This window comes from Mesoplodon mirus (genome assembly GCF_964341445.2).
Source record: "Mesoplodon mirus genome assembly, chromosome: 10".
Classification (NCBI taxonomy): domain Eukaryota; kingdom Metazoa; phylum Chordata; class Mammalia; order Artiodactyla; family Ziphiidae; genus Mesoplodon; species Mesoplodon mirus.
Window position 1 is genome coordinate 47,247,384 of NC_138986.1, and position 12,359 is coordinate 47,259,742.

Genomic DNA, 12,359 nt, shown 5'->3' on the forward strand with positions numbered 1-12,359 from the left:
AGCTGAAGAAACTTCTTCCCAAGAGCTGAGTCCCAGGGAGTGAAGATAGTCTGATGCCAGTGAGAAAAAAGACAGGCAAAGAGATACATTTTTTATATCCATATTTGTATATATTTTATGTGTATATATACATATATACACATATATATATATACATACATACAGACTACTGTGCTCATGTAGCAGGCACCCAATAAATGCCTACTCCCTGCTCCCCCCTCCAGGGCCCTGCAGATGACACCGCTTAAGAGGTTTATTAGTTTAGACATAATAACTAGGATTGTGAGAATAGACGAGCCCTCCAATGCAACAAATGCAGAAATTAAAAAAAAATTAAAGGCCCACAGAGTAAGATTCAAAGAGCGTTCACAGTTAATGGATGAGAGAAACTAACAAAGGTGATTAAAGGAACAGGGGAGAGTGTAGCTCCCTCTGACAACAGCACAATCACCTTCTAAAGCATTAGGTTTAAAGCCTCATATGCACTGTAAAGGGTGTGAACAGTAAAGTTAATAGACAAAGTAGAGTTATTCTGCTGAAGAGACCCATTTGAAAGTGAAATAGAGGTCAAAACCCCACTCTAACATGGAAATTGGAAACCACCAGATGTTCCAATGCTGTGGTATAGTTCAAAAAGGGCAGAATTGATGGATTATTAACCGTGCCAGCTGGCATCGTGGAATTTATGTTTTCTTTGTTATGTGAAATGTACAATCACAACAGAAACATTAAAAACCTGAGTAGGTTCAAGGAAGGACACAAAACAATATAAATCAAATTTTGCTGTAATAAATATAACGAACAGCAGAGGGCTCCCTTCCACATCTGGCAAATTCTCAAGGCAGACAAACTCCAAATGTTAGCAGAAGCTTTTTATTTTCTGGTAACTTCTGCTAGCAATTGAACATTTTCATACATAAGGGGGAAAAAAACTATGCATTTGTAAATAAGTTACAAACACAATATTTAGATCACCAGGTCCTAAGGCTCTTTTCTTTAAATTTTTTTCCACTGTGCTTTTGCTAATGAGAAACTTTATCTGAAGTCATTAATAAAATAATTCAGGATGGTCTAGTTATAAAATGCCTCAAGACAGAAGAGTGACAACAAGTTACAATCCAGAATAGTCAAATACTTAGCAATTATGATCTTGAATCATCTGACAGGATTTCCTTTTAAATGAAAGTAATGATTTTTGGAACTAATGGTAATATATGCACAATATGGGAAATAAAAATAGAAAGAGGAAAAAATCAGTAAGCTTATCCTCCAGGTATACCTTTAGTTAATATTTTGGGTTTTTTCAATCTCTTTTATGTATAACTTTGTTTCCGTGTTAATACATAGTCAGATTGATTATCATATTATGTATAGAATTTATAATTTTCATCTTGCTTCAATAATTAACATTTCAATAAAACATGTCATAGTCCATTAAAAATTTATTAGTATACATAACTTAAAAATTACATGACATTCAGTAATGTGAACATATGTAATAAAAGGTATTTAACCAAATATAGTTGGATATTTAAGCACATTCTAAATTTTCTTTTCACATAAATGTAATATCTTTTTGCTTAAAATCTCTTTTCTGTATTGTGAATGAGCTCCTTAAGCTAGTTTTCCAGGTAAAAATTTTTGACAACAGAGTATGAAATAAGTAGCCAGTTTAAACATAACTTCTGTTTAAGTGGGGATGAAACAGTTAAACTGTAAAACCTTAGCGAAGCAGCAAAATGACCATTTTTAGCCACACTGCTGCCCCTGAAGGACAACTGATAACAACACGTGGTAAATACCCATAGCATAGAATAGAAGAGACCACTCAGGTTTGATAATTCACATCAGAAGCACACTACAGTCATATCTACATTTGTGTAGCTTTATATTGCTTTTAAATCTATTTACATTTTTTTTACATTTACCTGGGAAAATGGACATAGTACATTCTGAAATATTGGTATAATTATTTTCTTAATTTATCATATTGTTGTTTTAAAATCCTGAATTAATGGAAACAGTAAGCATTATTAAAAAGAGATATGTGAGCCAGTTAGTACTCACTGACACTTCGAGTGAAAATTCTGGTGTTTGGATAGCAGACCCAAATGCACACCCTTTAAAACAGTGCCTGCATGGGTGGACTTTTGGCTTTGCAGTGACCACGAAGTGTGAGTGGTATGATGGACTAAACACAAAATCTGCAGTCAGATGATTTGGGTTCAAGTTTCACCCCAATCGTTAACAGATGTATGATTTTGGAGTAGTGAATCCTTGGAATTCACTTAGGGGATTAAAAAAAAAACAAAACAGAAGACGATAGAGTGATTTCTCTAACCCCTCTTATGTAATTCAGACTATTCACCTGATGACACAGACAGTATTTCCATAAAATTTCAATTTTGGGCCTGTTATTCCTGTATCCAAATGCACAAACTAGAATCACAAGAGGGCTGCCCTCTGCAACCAGGACTCTAACAAATCAGAGCTGAGAGAGAACCAACATCTGGTTAAGCACTAAGATATTTTAAAATCAAATCAAAACCCTATTTATATTTTTTATAAGATATTTTTAAGTATTTTGAATCATTCATAAAGCACACTATGTAGTAGACTATGTAATCTGTCCATATTTTCAATCAGCTTTTTAAAATTTATTATGAAAAATAAGGATAAAAGGAGATTTTGTCCCAAACATATTGTCATGCAATTTGCACATTGTCCTTAGAAAGGGCAATGATTTTTCAAAGGCCAGTTTTACCACTAGTTAAGCAGGGCACTCATTTAAATACTGATATTTTTATTTAAATGCATATGTTTGATAGCTTCTTTGGATTCATCAAAGCATATCATTAACTACATCAGGAGTCAGCAAATTTCAACTGTTCAATTCAGGGGCCAAATTCAATTGGCCCCCTGTTCTTCACAGCCCACGAGTGAAGAACGATTTTACATTTTTAAAGGACTGAAAAAAATCAAAAGAAATATAATATTTAATAACACATAGAAATTATATGAAATTTAAGGTTGTGTCCATAAAGTTTTTAATTTCATTAATAGAAAATTTGTTTTCTATTAATGTGGAAATTTTTCTCTCTTGTTATGCAAGTACTTACATAATATTCTTAATTTTGCCTCTTGGCCCACAAAGCTTAAAGTATTTTATTTACTATCTGGCTCTAAACAGAAGACGTTTGCCAAACCCTGAACAATGCCAAAACCCAAAACCATTTTTTAATGTTCCCTGGGCTCTTTATAAATAATTAAATACTTTTCCCCTTTAGCATTAGAAGCAAAGAGTCTATAACAATTTTTTTTTTTTTTTTTTTTTTGGTTCCCAAAATTATCTGACTTTGGAATTACCAGGGTACTTTCAAAAAATATTGATCTTTGTGTCCCAGCCCCAGAGAAGGTGATTTAACTGGTCTGGAGTATGTCCTCAGCTTTGAAAGTTTTAAAAGATGCACAAGTGATTCAAATGTGGAGTTTGGGAACCACTGATTTAGTACTTTGGCAAATCTAATCTACCAGCTTCACCTGGGCCCTCCCTTCTGCAGACAGCCCTCTTGTTCCTTCTGCTAATTCCCCAGCCCACGGCCCACTGCAGCTGCCCCAAACCCTCCAAACTCGCCTTAAGCCTTCCATTTCCACTGCCCCAGGCTTCATTTCTAATAGCAAGTGACATCCTCCCCAACATGATTGAAAAGATCAAGGCCAATTTATCACCAAATTTGCCTATCTTACTTCCTGAATGGAATTCCTTCCTTAAGTCCATTCTCTTCTGTCCAACCCTTCTAGAGGGAATATACTATGGTGATTAAAATAAGATATTGAATCAGGGAGACCTGACTATGAGTTCCTGTTCCTCTACTTACAAGATATGTGACCTTGAACAAATTATTTAATCAGTTTGACCATCAGTTTTCTCATTCATAGAATAGGAGTAAAAACAATCCTTACCTAATAGGGATCTTCTCAGAGAATTAAATGAGATATGCTTGCTACTTAAAGTGCAGTCCTTACATCACTGGCATCACCTAAGCACGTGTTAGAGATACAGAATCTCACATTCCACCCTGACCTTCTGAACCAGAATCTGCATTTTAATGAGATTTGTTTGTGATTAGTGTACACATTAAACTTTAAGAATCATGGTGCTAGGAAGCTTTTCATTTCACTGCATGCCCAAGCTGGGTCTCTTTTCAGCCCTTCTACAACACCATATATATATATATATGAGATGGTGGTGGTTCCCTTGAGTGTGGTTTTTATGTCCAAAAAGAGATTTGCTTAATTAAAAAGAAAATTAATCTGTCAGCCATGTACAAGATAATTTGAAACCAGGAGTAACTAGTGTGAAGGAAAGGGACGGTTAAAAAGTGCAGGGTTACCTTCACGCAACTTAGGAAAAGATACTCCCTCTGAGCATTTATGACCCCACAGGTGTGCACCTGATGAGCTAACAGAGTCCCTGTGCAATTTAGAAAAACATACTCCTCTGGGTTCCTGCTGCCCTGTTTCAGAGCACGTAACTTGCCAAATACAGCAGGGGCTCTGCCAGTTGGCCATGGGTAGTATGTGGCAACGCTTTAGACGTGAGATTAGTTGAGGTCCTGAACTAGCATGTGGTCAGTTGGAATGAAAATGATGGATTCCAGAAAATGCCAAAATGGTGGAGGGCAATGGGGAAAAGGTAGGGTGGAAAGTGGGGTTGTTAAGGAAGACTTCTGGGATGAGGTAGAATTTGACACAAGGGTTTGTATAACTGGGGTGTGGGGGAGGGGGAATGAAATATTTAGTATGTTATGAACAGTATGAGAGAGATGACATTTGGAAAGTGGCAGCCAGTGGACACCATATAGCAGGAAGAACAATGGACTAGGAGGCGAGAGGGGGTTATTGAAGAGTCTCAACTCTTAAGCTATGAATTTGAAACTACATTATTTTCTTCCAATAACTGCACCCAACTATGCTAGACCAAGCCACTGCCCAACAACATCTTAGCCCAAGTTTATGTTTTTAGTCACTTTACTTGATTAAGATTTAATGTTATATCCAATTTATCACATTCTCTCCCTTCCTCTAGCCAGGGGTGTGGTCTTTGTTAGATGCCAGCCCCCTTCCTCCCCTTCCCTGAAATATCTCCTTTAGAGTTGGGGCAGGACAGAGTGAGCTTGAATGCTTCCCCTTAACCCCCATCCCTACTTCTCTGTGGCTACAACATGCTTTACCCTCACCAACACTCCCTCTAAACCATAACTCTAGGCATTGGTAGTTCCTTATGAAATTTGGTCACATGTCTGGCTGACCTCAGCTAGCACTGTTGTTTCACATTCTTTGTCCCTCATTATGAGATTCCTCTAGAGACACATGACCCCAAACTCTAACTTCCTTGGCCAGTTGGTAGGCCTACAACATGTATATGTAGAAGCCCTCTCAGCATCTCTTAAAAGGGGGCACATGTCAATGGGGGAGGTAAGAAATCTTAGTGGCCTCTTCACTGGAGAGTTCCTTCCCCAACATGCAAGTACATATACTTGCACATCTGTGACCTCTCTCTCTCTCTCTCTCTCACTCTCTCACCTAGCAGCTCAGAGGTAGTTCATCAGCTCTGCTAACTAAGCAGACATTCAACCAGAAAATGAAATGTCAGTAGGCCTTTCGTTAGCTACCCCAAAATATATGAATGATTCTCTTAGACTTTCTTCTCTTGTCTTCAGTGAAAGAGAAGAGAGGAAATGAGCACTTCACTCCCTCAAAAGGGTTTCTTCTCAGTTTTCATACAACAGCAGGGGATAAGAGATAGTGGAATGATAATGCGTGGTCTGTTGGAATAATCCTTCTCAGTTACACATGCAAAAAGATAGCAGGTCCCACTAGCTGCAGTTTTCAGGGCTTAGAATTTGGGGGACCATCTCAGCTCTGGGTCTTACTGATGATTCTGAGTCAACAGAGAAAATCCTACTCACCCCCTATAGTTGCCCTGTTACAAGACTGAGATATTAATTCTCAGAGAAGGGAATATGTTTGCCCGATATCAATTAAGAGGTGAGATTTAAATACCAACACCATGCTCCTCACACTGGTTCTTTTTTTATATAAATTTATTTTATTTTTGTCTGCTTTGGGTCTTTGTTTCTGTGCATGGGCTTTCTCTAGTTGCAGCAAGCGGGGGCTACTCTTCGTTGTGGGGTGCGGGCTTCTCACTGTGGTGGCTTCTCTTGTTGCAGAGCATGGGCTCTAGGCACGTGGGCTTCAGTAGTTGTGGCACGCTGGCTCAGTAGTTGCTGCGCACGGTCTTAGCTGCTCTGCAGCATGTGGGATCTTCCCGGACCAGGGCTCAAACCCGTGTCCCCTGCATTGGCAGGCAGACTCTTAACTACTGTACCCCAGTGAAGTCCCCTCCCACTGGTTCTTGATAAGTCAGCTTACTTATCCATAACTTGAAAGTTTTTAAGCTAGATGACTCCAGGAAAATGAGACTGAACAGCCACATTTTGTAAGCACAGCCACCATTTTATCCCAGTGAGTACCTCTACGTGCTTTTTACAAATTGATGTGATTAGCCATACTACTGAATGCTGAGCCTAACTCACTCATTAGTTACAAGCATCTCAATGTGTTACGTTGGTTTAAGAGAAAAAAACCCACTCCTCATTATCCATTGTATCCATTACTCCATAGATTTTGACTTGTTGAACACTGGGACATTAATACAACCAACAGGGAAATGGGGAAGAACTTTCCTTGGAAACACTTTTCTTCCTGCATCGACATTCCAACCTGTAGCCATGGACAGCTGCAGTTAAGCCAGCTTCCTGTGCCTTCAGAAAGGTCAAGCTGGAAATCATCTTAAGGAAACATTTATTTTTAAGTTAAGCCAGATCTATATAAGCAAAGGGAGAGAGAATGTTCCATCATTAGCTAAAGCATTTGGTTCATCTCCAAGGAGCAAACCAAGATCCTTTGCAGACATGTTTAGAGGTAGGACACTGAGCATTTACCTAAATCTTCAAGTTACTGAATATTTATGCAGTCTTTCATTTTACTGGGGATTAGAAGGTTTCCCTGCATGGAGATACTACACTGAGAAAGCCAGAGCAGGGCTGTGACCAGGAGGTCCATAAATACCACTGGGTCAGATGAAGGTGCTTTAGAGGCAATTGGAGACAAACATTATTTCAGCTAACAAGTATTTAGTGAGCACCTGCTCTGTGTTGAGCTCTGTATGGGGGCTATAAATCATGACTCAACATAACTTCTCTGTGAACCAGAGATATTTTCTATTCATTTTTTTCTAGAGGTACAATGCAGAGATATTATGGTTTGGCCAAATTCTCAAGGCTTTTTTCACCCTTATTGCACTGATCCATGCTTCTAGGTTCAAGATCTTTGGTGCTTTCCAGATGAGAAATATGTTTTCCCTCCTTTGATATAATCCATTTTGAGTTGGCACCAGCTGGGAAATCCTTGCTTGCCTCACCTAATTGAGCTGTCAGGCCAGTTACCAATCTACATTTTTTAAAAATAAATAAATAAAGGAGGAAAGGGAAAAAGGAAGGGAGGAAGGGAAGCTACGGTTAATTCTAGCCCCTAGGTTTATAGTCTTAACCCATGGCTTTTGGAAGTGGAATTAACATGCCATTCTCCAGATGCTCTGTTTTATAGAGTTAGGAGCCTCAAAGAAATGTTTAAGCACTACTGTTAAAGAGCCAACAAGTATCTCATTGTGGTTAGATGATGCATTTCCCTCATTTATATGTGTATTCTCTCCCCCCTTGATAAGAGGTAATCAGTAAATATTTAATGGATGAATGGTAAAATAAATACATGTCCAAACGCAATGTGAGGGGGACCACGGACACCTAAGGGTTATGGTTCTGTTTTACCTTGTTGTTGTTGATTCATTCATATTTTAATTTTTTCTAATAAATCTTTTATTTTTCTAATTTTATTTTATTCTTTATACTTTGTTATTGTTCTGCTCCTTTTGGCTTGTTCCCTTTTTATTTATTTATTTTTTGTTGTGATTCTGTTTTACCTTGTAGTTGTTTCAATTATATTTTTTTCTAACATATTTTTTAATCTTTCTAATTTTATTTTTTATTCATTGTTATTGTACTGCTCCTTTTTCTTCTTTGCTTTTGCTGTGCCACACAGTTTGCTGGATCTTGGTTCCCAGTCCAGGAGTCGGGCCTGAGCTCCTGTGGTGGGAGCACCAAGTCCAAACCCCTGGACTAATAGAGAACCTCAGACCCCAGGGAATATCAATCGGAGTGAGGCCTCCCAGAGGTCCTCATCTCAGCACCAAGACCTGGTTCTACCCAACTGCCTGCAAAACTCCAGTGCTGGGTGCCTCAGGCCAAATAACCAGTAAGACAGGAATATGGCCCCACCCGTCATAAAAAATGAGATGACAAAAAAGTAGGTTACAGACAAAGGAGCAAGGTAAAAACCTACAAGACCAAATAAATGAAGAGGAAATAGGCAAGCTACCTGAAAAAGAATTCAGAATAATGATAGTAAATATGATCCAAAATCTCAGAAATAGAATGCAGAAAATACAAGAAACATTTAACAAGGATCTAGAAGAAATAAAGAGCAAACAGTGATGAACAACACAATAAATGAAATTAAAAATACTCTAGAAGGAATCAATAGCAGAATAACTGAGGCAGAAGAACAGATAAGTGAGGTGGAAGTTAAAATGGTGGAAATAACTGCCACAGAGCAGAATAAAGAAAAAAGAATGAAAAGAATTGAGGACAGTCTCAGAGACCTCTGGGACAACACTAAACACACCAACATTCGAATTATAGGGGTCCCAGAAGAAGAACAGAAATAGAAAGGGTCTGAGAAAATATTTGAATAGATTATAGTCGAAAACTTCCCCAATATGGGAAAGGGAATAGCCACTCAAGTCCAGGAAATGCAGAGAGTCCCATACAGGAAAAAACCTAGGAGAAACACAACAAGACACGTATTAATCAAACTAATAAAAATTAAATATAAAGAAAAAATATTAAAAGCAGCAAGGGAAAAGCAACAAATAACATACAAAGGAATCCCCATAAGGTTATCAGTTGATTTCTCAGCAGAAACTCTGCAGGCCAGAAGGGAGTGGCAGGATATATTTAAAGTGATGAAAGGAAAAAACCTACAACCAAGATTACTCTACCCAGCAAGGATCTCATTTAGATTTGATGGAGAAATCAAAAGCTTTACAGACAAGCAAAAGCTAAGAGAATTCAGCACCACCAAACCAGCTTTACAACAAATGCTACAGGAACTTCTCTAAGCGGGAAACACAAGAGAAGAAAAAGACCCACAAAAACAAACCAAAATCAATTAAGAAAATGGTAATAGGAGCATACATGTCGATATTCACCTTGAATGTAAATGGGTCAAATGCTCCAACCAAAAGACTCAGACTGGCTGAATGAATACAAAAACAAGACCAGTATATACGCTGTCTATAAGAAACCCACTTCAGACCTAGGGACACATACAGACTGAAAGTGAGGAGCTAGAAAAAGATAGTCCATGCAAATGGAAATCACAAGAAAGCTGGAGTAGCAATTCTCAGATCAGACAAGATAGACTTTAAAATAAACACTGTAACAAGAGATAAGGAAATGGACTACATAATGATCAAGGGATCAATCCAAGAAGAAAATATAACAATTATAAATATTTATGCACCCAACACAGGAGCACCTGAATACATAAGGCAGATGCTAACAGGCATAAAAGGGGAAATCAACAGTAACACAATAATAGTGGGGGACTTTAACTCCCCACTTACACCAATAGACAGATCATCCAGACAGAAAATAAATAAGGAAACACAAGCTTTAAATGACACAATAGACCAAATAGACTTAATTCATATTTATAGGACATCCTACTTGAAAGCCGAAGAATACATTTTCTTCTCAAGTGCACATGGAACGTTCTCCAGAATAGATCACATCTTGGGTCACAAATCAAGCCTTGAAAAATTTAAGAAAATTGAAACCTGATCAAGCATCTTTTCCAACCACAGTGCTATGAGATTAAAAATCAATTACAGGGAAAAAAATGTTAAAACCACAAACATATGGAGGCTAAACAGTGCACTGCTAAATAACCAAGGCTCACTGAAGAAATCAAAGAAGAAGAAAAAAAATACCTAGAAACAAATGGCAATGAAAACACGACAATCCAAAACCTATGGGATGCAGCAAAAGCAGTTCTAAGAGGGAAGTTTATAGCAATTCAAGTTCACCTCAACAAACAAGAAAAATCTCAAATAGACAATCTAACCTTACACATAAAGCAACTAGAAAAAGAACAAAGAAAACCCAAAGTTAGTAGAAGGAAAGAAATAATAAAGGTCAGAGCAGAAATAAATGAAATAGAAACAAAACAATAGCAAAGATCAATAAAACTAAAGGTCAGTTCTCGGAGAAGATAAACGAAATTGATAAACCTTTAGGCAGACTCATCAAGAAAAAAGGGGAGAGGACTCAAATCAATAAAATTAGAAATGAAAAAAGCAGAGGTTACAACTGACACTGCAGAAGTACAAAGGATCATAAGAGAATACTACAAGCAACTATATGCCAACAAAATGGACAACCTGGAAGAAATGGACAAATTCTTGGAAAGGTACAACTTTCCAAGACTGAAACAGGAAGAATTAGAAAATGTAAACAGACCAATCACAGGTAATGAAATTGAAACTGTGATTAAAAATCTTCCAACAAACAAAAGTCCAGGACCAGATGACTTCACAGGCGAATTCTATCAAGCATTTAGAGAAGAGTTAACATCTATCCTTCTCAAACTTTTTCAAAAAATTGCAGATGGAGGAACACTCCCAAAGCCGTTCTACGAGGCCACCACCACCCTGATACCAAAACCAGACAAAGATATCACAAAATAGAAAATTACAGACCAATATCACTGATGAACATAGACCCAAAAATCCTCAACAAAGTACTAGCAAACAGAATCCAACAACACATTAAAAAGATCATACACCATGATCAAGTGGGATTTATCCCAGGGATACAACGATTCTTCAATATATGCAAAACAATCAATGTAACACCATATTAACGAATTAAAGAATAAAAACCATATGATCATCTCAATAGAAGCAGAAAGAGCTTTTGACAAAATTCAACACCATTTATGATAAAAACTCTCCAAGACGTGGACATACAGGGAAACTACCTCAATGTAATAAAGGCCATATATGACAAACCCACAGCAAATGTCATTCTCAATGGTGGAAAACTGAAAGCATTTCCTTTAAGATCAGGAACAAGACAAGGATGTCCATTCTCACCACTACTATTCAACATGGTTTTGGAAGTCCTAACCATGGCAATCAGAGAAGAAAAAGAAATAAAAGGAATACAAATTGGAAAAGAAGAAATAAAACTGTCACTGTTTGCAGGTGACTTGATACTATACATAAAAAATCCTAAATATGCCACCAGAAAACTACTAGAACTAATCAATGAATCTGGTGAAGTTGCAGAATACAAAATTAACGCACAGAAATCTCTTGCATTCCTATACACTAAGAACAAAGGATCTTAAAGAGAAATTAAGGAAACACTCTCATTTACCACTGCAACAAAAAGAATAAAATACCTAGGAATAAACCTACCTAAGGAGGCAAAAGATCTGTACTCAGAAAACTATAAAACACTGTTGAAAGAAATCAAAGATGACACAAACAGATGGAGAGATATACCATGCTCCTGGATTGGAAGAACCAATATTGTGAAAATGACTATACTACCCAAAGCAATCTACAGGTTCAGTGCAATCCCTATCAAATTACCAATGGCATTTTTCACAGAATTAGAACAAAAAATTATACAATTTGTATGGAAACACAAAAGATACCAAATAGCCAAAGCAATCTTGAGAAAGAAAAATGGAGCTGGAGGAATCAGGCTCCCTGACTTCAGACTATAATACAAAGCTACAGTAATCAAGACAGTATGGTACTGGAACAAAAACAGAAATATAGATCAATGGTACAGGATAGAAAGCCCAGAGATAAACCCATGCACCAATGGTCACCTAATCTATGACAAAGGAGGCAAGAATATACAATGGAGAAAAGGCAGCCTCTTCAATAAGTGGTGCTGGGGAAACTGGACAGCTACATGTAAAAGAATGAAATTAGAACACTTCCTAACATCATACACAAAGATAAACTCAAAATGGATTAAAGACCTAAATGTAAGGCCAGACACTATAAAACTCTTAGAGGAAAAACACTCTTTGACATAAATCACAGCAAGATCTTTTATGACCCACCTCCTAGAGTAATGAAAATAAAAACAAAGATA